Source organism: Petaurus breviceps, unplaced genomic scaffold (assembly GCF_028583685.1).
Source record: "Petaurus breviceps papuanus isolate PSGF00001 unplaced genomic scaffold, PetGlider_PUasm1.0 90760, whole genome shotgun sequence".
NCBI classification, from domain to species: Eukaryota; Metazoa; Chordata; class Mammalia; order Diprotodontia; family Petauridae; genus Petaurus; species Petaurus breviceps.
In genome coordinates this window covers 6,361,946-6,372,906 of record NW_027187338.1, presented here as the reverse complement: position 1 = coordinate 6,372,906, position 10,961 = coordinate 6,361,946, and the positions used below count along the sequence as shown (strand labels likewise).

The 10,961-nt window shown below is 40.4% G+C and overlaps 1 long non-coding RNA gene across 1 annotated transcript in view; it reads left to right on the top strand.

Annotated features, from left to right (window-relative positions):
• Positions 1–10,961, top strand: part of LOC138146241 (uncharacterized) — a 66,801-nt gene that overhangs the window by 51,401 nt on the left and 4,439 nt on the right. The window contains exon 2 of the long non-coding RNA XR_011164431.1: positions 429–538. This is a non-coding gene — a long non-coding RNA (uncharacterized lncRNA). The remainder of the gene's footprint in view (positions 1–428; positions 539–10,961) is intronic.

Below are 10,961 nucleotides of genomic sequence, written 5' to 3'. Positions count from 1 at the left end.
TTGAGGAGCAGAGTGAATAGAAGATTCAGGATGTTTGGGGCTGAAGCTGTATTTGACACATACTTGGCCATATGACCAAGAGCTCATAGAATCCAAGAACTGAACGGGAGGCCACTGAGTCCAACTCCTACCTTTTACAGATGAGGAAACTGAGACATAGACAGGTTAAGAGTCTCTATACTCAGAGGTGCTGCTGCTGATGAAATCACGTCTGGACACCCCCAGATTGACATTTATAACATACTTTTAAGCTTGTAAAGTGTTTTATATCTGTTACCACAGTTGAAGACCCTCAACAGCCCTTTGAGATAGTCATACAAGTATTACTATTGCCATTTTATGGATGAGGAAACTGAGACTCAAGAGGTTAAGGGACTTAACTAAGATCACATACCTTATCCACAGCAATTTATCTATTTGCTTTCTAGGTCACTCGCATACGGAGGAGTGTTTGTTCATGCTCTGCTGGGTAGAGAATGCTCAAGCTTCTTGTTTCACAGTCTGACTATTATTCTTAATATCAAATCATCACTCTCAGGTAAGACCACTTCATGGATCACTCATATTTTGATCATGGCCCATGATGACCTTTGGATCTTTTGCCTTTACTTTGTATAGACTTTTATGGGTAGATGCTTTCTCTCCTGATGGAATGTAGGCTCCCTAAGGAAAGGTGCTATTTCATTTCTGCTTTTGTATTCCCATCAGCTGGAATAATGCTTAGCATACAGTAGGGACTGAATGCACACTTGTTGATGGATTTCATTCTCCGTCATAGACTCAGATTGTTAGAGTAAGACAATGACTGAGAGCTCATCCAATCCAGTCCTCTCCTTTTAGAGATGAGCAAAATGAGGGTCAGAGAAGGAAAGTGACATGTTCAAAGTCACCCTGGGGTTTGAACTCAGCTTTCTTGACTTGGCCTAGTGATCCCTGTGCTATATCACAGTGCCTGGAACTCCTTGGATCTCTCCTTCCTTGGACACAACAATCATTACTACCAAGCTGCTTTACTTTCCGTTCCCCAGAAATTACCTTCCATTTCCCACCTATGCACCTTTGCACAGGTTGTTCCCTATGTCGGGAGTGTTTTCCCTCTTTCCTCCAACATCTTAGATTCCTCAGTTTTCTTCAGAACATCACTCAGGTGCTGTTCCCACAGGGGACCATGTGTGCTGGGCGTAGTGGGCACTTAATACCTCATTACTGAATTGAATTCAATTAGCAGCTAGTTGGAGGAATGTGTGAAATGCTTGAACTAGGATGACATGAGTTCAAATCCAGCTGCAGCCATATACTAGTTGTGTAACATTGGGCAAATCATTCAACCCTGTTTATCTCAGTTTCCTCATCTGTAAAATGAGCTGGAGAAGGAAATGACCAACCATTTCAGTATCTTTGTCAAGAACACCCTAAATGGGCTTCTGAAGAGTCATTCACAGCTGAGACCAACAACAGCAGCAGCTAGATGGAACAGTGCAAGAAATGCTGGACCTGGAGCTAGGAAGACCTGAGTTCAAATTCAGCTTTAGACATTTACTATCTGTGTGACCCTGGGCAAGTCATTGAACCTCTGTCTGCCTCAATTTTCTTTTCTGTAAAATGGAGATAATAAAAACACTTATTTCCCAGGGTTTCTGTGAGCATAAAATAAGTTAATTTTTGTAAAGCCCTTGGCAAACCTTAAAGCATTTTCTAGATGCTAGCTATTATTATTACTATGCTACTCTAAGGTTTATAACTTTCTTCCTATTTTATTCCTATTAGTCTTATAAAGCAGTAATTTCAAGTATTATTATCTGTGTTTTACAGATGAGAAAGCAGAGGCTTAGAGCTAGATAGCCTGATATGATACAAAGAGCACATAGACTGAATTCAAGGATTTGAGTTCAAATCCCACCTCTGCCATCTACTATCAGCGTGACCGTAAGCAGATCATTCCCTCTCTCTGTGCTTCAGGTTCCTTAACCAATGTCATAGGACTTTGGATTAGATGGTCTCTGCTGTCTCTTGATCTCTAGATCTGTGGACCTATCAGGAAATTACTTTCCTAAAGTCACACAGAGAACAAACAATGAAACAAAGACTTGACCAGTCTTGGGAAAGTCATTGAGCCTCCAACTTCCTTCCAGGTTTGCATCTGTGTTCCTATGATCAATGAGAAATTTAGCAGCCAGAGAAGGCACCATGCATGAGGTGGGATTGTATCTGAGCCACGAGAGGCAGGAAGGATTTGGAAATGTAGATAGGAAGGAGGAAGAGCACCCTACTCCAGGACACACAGAGACAAGAAGAGCTGAGCTGAGCTGAGCTGTCAGAATACTTGAGGTGAGAATCATGGAGGAAATGAGACTAGTAGAGGTTGGAGATTATATGAAAAATGAAAGCCCACTAGAGGAGTGGGCTCAATGAGGGAGGCAGAAGAGAGACAGAAGAAAAGATGCTGTGCTCACTGCTGAACACCCAGATGGTGGAATTTGGGGGTGAATTAGAAGTCAGAGAGAGACTAGAGTCAGGGAGACCATTTAGGAAGTTGTTGCAGTGATTCGGGTATAATTTAATGGATTTGAACTAGGGTAATGACATTGGTAAAGGAGAACAAGAGATCAATTAATAAGAATTTAATTGCCTACTGTGGGTCAGGAACTGAAGATACAAAGAGAAAACTGAAACTATCTCTGCTCTCATGGATCTTACATTCTAATGATGGCCATGACAATCTCCTGGACTTCATGGTTGAAAGGATAAACTAAATGAACCTATCTGTCTGTTCTCACCTTTATATACTTTCCATTCCAGGCAAACTATTATATTATAAACTATCATAATTCCCTGGCCTCAACCTGTCCCTCTCTTTATGTTCAAACCATGTTCTGTGGTCAGAATGATCTTTTGTGATCATCTCTACCTCTTGCCAGTTGAAGAATTCACACCCTGGGCTCTATTTAGAGGACATAGATCCTTTCTTCTCTCCCCCAGTCTCATTATCCTTTGTATAATAGTTATTTCTGTAGCTGTCCTCCCTCACCCATTCCCAGTCTCATTAGATTATAAACTCCATAAGAGCAGTCTTCTTCATAGTCTTTGTAGCTGAAGGTCCAACAGTATCTTGTATATAAAAAATACTCAATATATGTTTGTTGAGTTGAGTGGAATGCTAGGGGATGTTAAAGGTGATGGGTGTGCCATTGACAAGATAGTAAGAAAAGCTATGAAGGGGGTGAGGGCTGATTATCTCACTTTATGCCCTATTCATTTGTAGTTACTAATAGGGTATCAAAGCAGATATTCTTCCAGAGATCTGGAGAGCCAAAACTAGAGAGAGAGGTCAGAACTAGAGATCTAGTCATGGGAATATTCCACATCAAAAGGGTGATTGAATCTGGGACAATGGGCCAACTTGGAGAAAGAAGAGCAGAATCACAGAATATATTGAATGGGGATAAACTGTAGTCATGACACCTGTCTCATACATTTATTGTGAAGATAAAATGAGATCATGTAGTGCCTTGGAACCATTAAGTGCTACCAAAAGTGAGTTATTATGGTAATAGTAATAATTACTTATGGTAATGATGATGTCAACAGTGATGAGTCAGTGTGGTATGGTGGATACACTTGTCTTCAGAACCAGGAAGAAAGATCTGGGTTCAAGACCCACCTATGACAAATACTAGCTGTGTGACCTTGGGTAAATCACTTACCTTCACACTCTCCTAGTTGCGGAAAATGTGCCAACCTGCATTGGGAGAAGGAGTTTCCTCATCTGGGAGTCCCCTATATCCACGGAATCACAGGATCACTTACTATCTCTAGTGCCCCTATGGGTTCTGTAGATTAATTTTATTTCTCTTCTACACACTGGTGTAATAGTTACTGGTGTAATGGTTCTTCCGACCTTTTGGATTTTCTTCCTACTAGGTCTTCTCCTAGCCAGCCATTTAGTGAGAACAGAGGACACTGTTCTCCTTCACTCCTGCTTCCAAAGCTTTCCAAATTTCTTATGAGGTTTCATCTGAAATTGGACACTATCATTTGTGTCTCTGAGAGACCATAGCTAGGAGGAGCTAGGTCACTTAGCTCTGAACTCCTTGGGACCATGCATCTTATCTCCATCATGGCCATTTTCTACCCTGCCCCATGTCTTTCATCTTTTACTTTGAGATCTGTAATCAAACCAACAAAACCATTGGCCCTAGGAAGAGTGGTTCACTCACCAACCCTGTGATTTCCCAGACCAAAACACCCTTCCCTGGTTACCCCTTTACTCTATTTGTTGTCTCCTTTTTTAGAATGTAAGCTCCTTGAAGACAAGTCTGTTTCACTTTTGTATTCCCAGAACCTAGCACAAAGATTGACTTATAAATGTTTTTCATTCATTCATTCACCAATCCATCCATTCATATCACATGAAAGCAGGACTCATAGGCTTACAAAGTCTTAGGGTTAGAAGAGACCTCAGGGGTCACAAAACCCAACCTCTACCAGATCAGGAATCCTCTTTCATAACATCTTTGGCAAGTGGTCAGTCATTCTTTTCTTGAACATATTCAGTGACAGAAAGACCATGATCTCCTGAGGCATCCCGTTTCACTTTTGGGTCATTCTAATCGTTAACAAATTACTCCTTAGGTTGAAACAAAATTTATTCTTCTGTAATTATCTTCACTGTTCCTTATTCTACCCATTGTTGCTGAACAGAAGCAGTCAGATCCCTCTCCCTCATGACAGCCCTTCGGGAACTTGAAAACAACCAAATCTTCACTTCTACATATCCCAGTCTCCTTTAAAACCCATTTTTTTAAGTTATCTTTTTTTTCAATGCTTTATTAACTTCTGATTTACGTCATTCGTTTCTGCCAGATTTTGAGTTACAAATTTTCTCCCCGTTTTTCCCCTACCCACTGCCCCAAAATAGCAGTCCCACAGCATATCCCCTCCTCCAATCTGTTCTCTCCCATATTTTCTCCCATACCCCTTTCGACTTTTCCAGTGGATCTCTATGCCTTAGTGCCTATATATCTTATTTCCCAATTACATGTAAGATGGTATTAATAATAGTATATATATATATATATATACATACACACATGTACATATATATATATATTTGAATATTTGATTTTAAAACTTTCAATTCCAGATTCATTCCCTTCTTTCCTTGTCGCCCACCCTTACTGGGAAGATCAGCAGTTCAGTATAGGTTGTACATGTGTGTCTAATGCAAAACAATAACATAGTAGATACATTGTAAAAGACTGACTGTATTTCCCTCCCTCCTATCCCACCTCCCACTTGTTCGATTCTCTACTTTGATCCCGTCCCTTTTCAAAAGTGAGTACTTCCAAATTCCCTTCCCCCAGCCTGCCCTCCCTTCCATCATCCCCCCTCTCATCCCCTTTCCCCCCTACTCTCCTGGAGGGTGAGATACCCTATTTAGTGTGTATTTCACTCCTTCCTCAAGCCAGATTCAATGGGAATAAGGTTGACCCATTCCCTTTTGCCTTCCTACTCTTCCCCTCCATTGTAACCATTTTCCCTTGCCTCTTCTGTATGAAATAGTTTACTCCAATCTGTCTGTCCCCATCTCCTCTCATTATATTCCTCTCACCTCTTAATTTCACCTCTTAAGTATCATCCCTTCCTGTTAAATTGGTCCTGTGCCCTCTATCTATGTATACCTGTAAACATATATACACACATTCACATATGTATTCATATGCCCATATACCTCCATATATATATTTATTCCCTTCAACTACTGAGAAAAGTTTCATAAGTTACAATTATTGTTTTTCCATGTAGGAATGTTAATAGTTCAACTTTGATAAGTTCCTTACGATTTCTTTTCCCTGTTTACCTTCTCATGCTTCTCTTGCCTTTTGTATCTGAATGTCAAATTTTCTATTCAACTCTGTTTTTTTCAGCAAGAATGCTTGAAAGTCCTCTATTCCACTGAATGACCATATTTTCCCCTGAAACATGATACTCAGTTTTGCTGGGTAGGTGACTCTTGGTTTTAATTCCAGCTCCTTTGACCTCTGGAATATCATATTCCAAGCCCTTTGATCCCTCAGTGTAGAAGCTGCCAGATCCTGGGTTATCCTGATTGTGTTTCCACAATATTCAAATTGTTTCTTCCTGGCTGCTTGTAATATTCTCTCCTTAATCTGGGAATTACAGAACCTGGCTATAATATTCCTAGGAGTTTTCTTTTTGGAATCTTTTTCAGGAGGTGATCGGTGTATTCTTTCAACCTCTATTTTGCCCTCTGGTACTAAAACATCAGGGCAGTTTTCTTTGAAAACTTCCTGGAGAATGATTTCTAGGTTCTTACTTTGGTCATGGCTTTCAGGTAGTCCAATAATTTTTAAATTCTCTCTCCTGGATCGATTTTCCAGGTCACTGGTTTTTCCCATGAGATATTTCACATTGCCTTCTATTCTTTCATTTGTTTGGATCTGTTTAACAGCATCTTGATTTCTCATAAAGTCATTAGCTTCCATTTGCTCCAATCTAATTCTGAAGCAATGATTCTCCTCATTGAGCTTTTGAGATTCTTTTTCCATCTGGCAAAATCAACTTTTTAAGGCATTCTTCTCCTCATTGCCTTTTTGAGCCTCCTTTGCCATTTGAGTAAGTCTGTTTTTTAAGGTATTATTTTCCTCAGTCAGGCTGTTGACTCTCATTTCATAATTTTCTTGCATTGTTCTCATTTCTCTTCCCTATTTTTCCTCCACTTCTCTTATCTGCTTCTTAAGGTCCTCTATGGCCTGTAACCAGCTTGTATTTTCCTTTGAAGCTTGGGTGCAGGAGTTCTGATTTCACTGTTTTCCTCCTGTTCCATGCTTTTTGTCCCCCAAATAGGAGTGTAATGTTGGAATATTCTGTCTGCCTTCTTTCCTTTGCCTGCCCTGGGGCTAAAGCCTTGGCGTGGGGCTGGGCTCGGTTTCCAGAGAGCTGCGCTGGATTCCGGCTGGCCTGCCGGGCTGCCCTCAGCAGGAGGTTAGCTTCTCTGTGTCATTTTGTGGGTTCTGCAGCTCCAAAGTTTGTTTAGAGACCCCTTTTTACATGGATTGGGGAAGGTGGAAGCCGGAGCCACGGGTAGGTCGTGCTTCTACTCCGCCATCTTGGCTCCACCCCACAAAACCCATTCTTTATCTGGCCTTCTTCCTTCAGACATAGTGCAGTTTGTTGTAATCCTTCTTAAAATGCTGTACCCAGAGTGAAGGTGCCATAGTCCAGATGTGATCTGACTGGGGTATAGGACACAGAGATAATCATTTCCCTCCTCCAGGTCACTCATTTTCTGTTAACACAGCCAAGATTTCATTAGATTTTTGGCAGTTTCATGCCATTGTTGGCTTATGTGGAACTTCCTTAAATAGGAGAAGAGGCTGAATTCTTTAGTAAATTGCCGAGTTCTTCTAATGACTTCAAGTTTCTCTCCAAAGCAGTCATTTTTCTTAAGCACCAATATTCTTCCAGTGGTATTGTATGACTAGGCCATAGAATGCCACAGTCTCTAAAGAACTGAAATTGAGAATCACCCAAAAGTCAACACGCAAACATTTATTAAGTATGTGCTGTGAATCATGCATTGTGCTAAGTGCTGGAGAGCAAAAGGGCAATGGAGGGGCATACATCAGGAAGAAGCAGGCAGGCTCCAACATATTCTATCTGAGGAATTAAGTTGGAGAAAGGGTATAAAGACAGTCATCTGAAAAATGTATAACAAATGTGGACATGGAACAAGGATGAGGGGTGTGCTGTCCACATGCTTCTTGGTATCTATGTAACATCTAGAGAAATGCAGAAAGGACACCAGTACTGGCATTTGGTGGACATTTTTGGTGGCTTTATGGGAGTATGTGAACAAAAGTCACCCAGGATGGGCAAGCAGGGATAAGTTAGGACATACATCATTGGAGAGAGTGCCCATATCAGTGAAATCACAGATGCTTTGTAGTCCACCAGGACTACTGTTCCCTCCATCATATCAACTGCTTTTAAGGCAAATAACTCCTCTCCTATGCTCATGCAGTTGAGTCATTATGGATGCTAGAAGCATTAACAAACTATGTAAAATCTTGGCTCTGTATTCATTACCTAACAGGTGGAGACTCCTCACTTACTTGGAATAACATCACCAATGTTCCAAGCTCTCTTCTTGTTCCAAAAAGACCCTTTCCATGTCCTTCTTCCAGAGTAGGGACCTTTGAGCTCATCAGTAGATTCCCCTTTTCTCCCCATATAACAAAGGGAGAAGTCTATGAGCACAAGTAGACCAGCCCCATACTAGGAAAATTCACTTATTAGAATTTAGTTCATTATTTATGAAGAACCTATTATGTGAAAGACCCCTCCCTTCCCCTCCCCTTTCATCTTGCTCAGTGTAGCTTGAGATAGTGAATAGTGGGCTTGACTACAAGTCTGGCAGACTTGGATTCAACCCATCTTGTTAGCCTGATGAGATCTTTTGGAATACTGACTCTGTTATTCAATATGTTAGCTGTCCCTTTCAACATTTGATGAGCATGTCATCAATGCTTTAATCTGAGTCTTTTATAAAGATGGCATTTATTAAGCACCTTTTTTCAGGGTCTTGTGCCTTGAGGTATAGAAAAAAAGACAGAGCTGACACAGACATATGATTAGATAAACTTGGGAAACACTCCAAATTTCATCCAGAGAAGAAAAAAAAAGCTTTCTTCAAATATTGGTAGATGTTCCTAAATCTTGCTGAAAAGGAGTTATCCACATACTGCTTGAGAAATGAACTGAGACCTATTGTTGTATTTGGGATTTATTTATAAATGTGGCTTTATTGATAAACTGGAGAGGATCTAAAAGAGGACAATGGACCAGGTTACCACATGAGAATAAGTTAAAATAACTAGGAATGGTTAGCCCCAAGAAGAGAAGACATAGGGATATGTGATCACTAACCCAAAATTCAAGCTTAGAGTGTTTACAGAAGATTCTCCTAATTGCTGGAGGGAACGATGACTCAATGCTACATGCCCATGGCGGTTCCAGAACTTTGGAAAGGAGATACATTATTCTTCCATCCTGCCTTTGTTTTAGGCTCTCTTCAGGATCAACTCTGGAGAAAGAGAAAAAAGAAATATGGCTCATGGAGAGGCAAGGTGGAAACCAGAGGCATGTTGAAGAGCTGGCTTTCATTTACATATCTACCTTCCAAAGTCTATCTGTCTGTGTCTGTTTCTGTCTGTCTCTATCTCTTTCTTATCTTGAAGGCTTCTGGAACCACCTGTCTTCTCTCTAGAAGTAGGAAGAACAATATCTTTCCTCTCTAAAACTCTCACCAACTTCACACCTCATATTGGAACATAGTGTTGAATGATCATTCTCTTTACAAATTAGGAGAATCTTATGCAAATGCTCCAGGCCTGAACTTCAGGTTATATTTGTATTTCAAAGACTATGGAATAGAAGAAAGATTGGACTAGTTCTTCTTGGTCCCAGAGGACAGAATAAGGAGAATCAGATGGAAGTTACAAATTTAGGCTTGATTTTAGGAAAAAGAGTTTCTCAACAATTAGATCTATCCAGCAGCATAATGGGCTGTCTTGGGAGTTGGTGGGTTCGAGGGCTTCAGGCAAGGAGAGAGTGACAACTTGTCAGGTATGTTGTAGATGGGATTCCTTTTCTTGTACAGACTGTGTTCGATGACCTCTGAAGTTTCTGTGGTAACCCTCTTTCAGGTGTAATAATAGCTGATCTGTATATAGCCCTTTAAATTAATTTTCTCCTTTGAATCTCACAACAACCTCTTATGGTTCACATGGCAGGTATAGATATTCCCATTTCATAGATGAGTACACCTGCCTGTGATCATATTCTTACAGATTTCTTTGTGCACCTGAGACTGATGTGTTTTCCACTACACCATTCTGTGTCTCATTCATTTCCTATTTGATTTATTTTGGCAAAAGCTAGCAATCACAATCTGCTTCTCTGGCTCACCAGGTTATGCAGTGAAATAGGGGCAGTACTGGAAAACACAAGATCTAAATAGTTGGCTATGGATCCATAGTATAAGACTATTGGAAATCATGTCAATCAGGGGAGGCTGACATATGAACTCTGTGGGAACTTAGTTTGGCGGTCACAAAAGGAGGAGGGGAGATATGATTTAAGGACACTCTAACCAGGTTAGTAATTTCAATCCTTAATCAAGAATTAGGGAAAAACTGGGCATTTCACTCTTTGACTTTATAGACTTTCCTCTATAAAATGAAGGGATTGGACTAGATGACCTCTAAGGTATCTTCTGTTATAGCTATCTGTAACAATGGTGGGTGTCACTGTGATGGATAGAATTGGCTAACCAGTACCTGATCCTTTCTACTCCCTTGTCTCTGCTAGAAAAAGGCAGAACTGAATCCTTCCTAAAACTTTCCTGTCTCCTTTCTGAGGGATGGTTTAGGATGTGATGATTTTTTCTAGTCATCTCTCCACTCCCTTTCTCTTTGAGATTTAATCATCTACTCCATATTACAACAATGAGCTTGATTTTTAGTTGAAGCACAACATAATGGTTTTCAGGTTCATGAATTCCTTTTATATTTTATGGAATTCATACCAAATGAAAAGTTATTGATACAACCAACTAGCTTGGAGCCCCCAGTCAAGAAAATTTTTAACATTGGAGTGTGAAAGCAGATTGAAGTATACTATTTTCTTTAATTTTTTTGTTCGTGTTTTTCACAACATGAATGGAAATGTGTTTTGCATGATTGCACATGTATAAACTATATCAATTTGCTTACTGTCTCGGGGGGTAGGGAGAGGGAGAGAATTTGGAATTCCCTTCCTTCCTTCCTTCCTTCCTTCCTTCCTTCCTTCCTTCCTTCCTTCCTTCCTTCCTTGCTTCCTTCCTTCCTTCCTTCCTTCCTTCCTTCCTTCCTTCCTTCCTTCCTTCCTTCCTTCCCTAA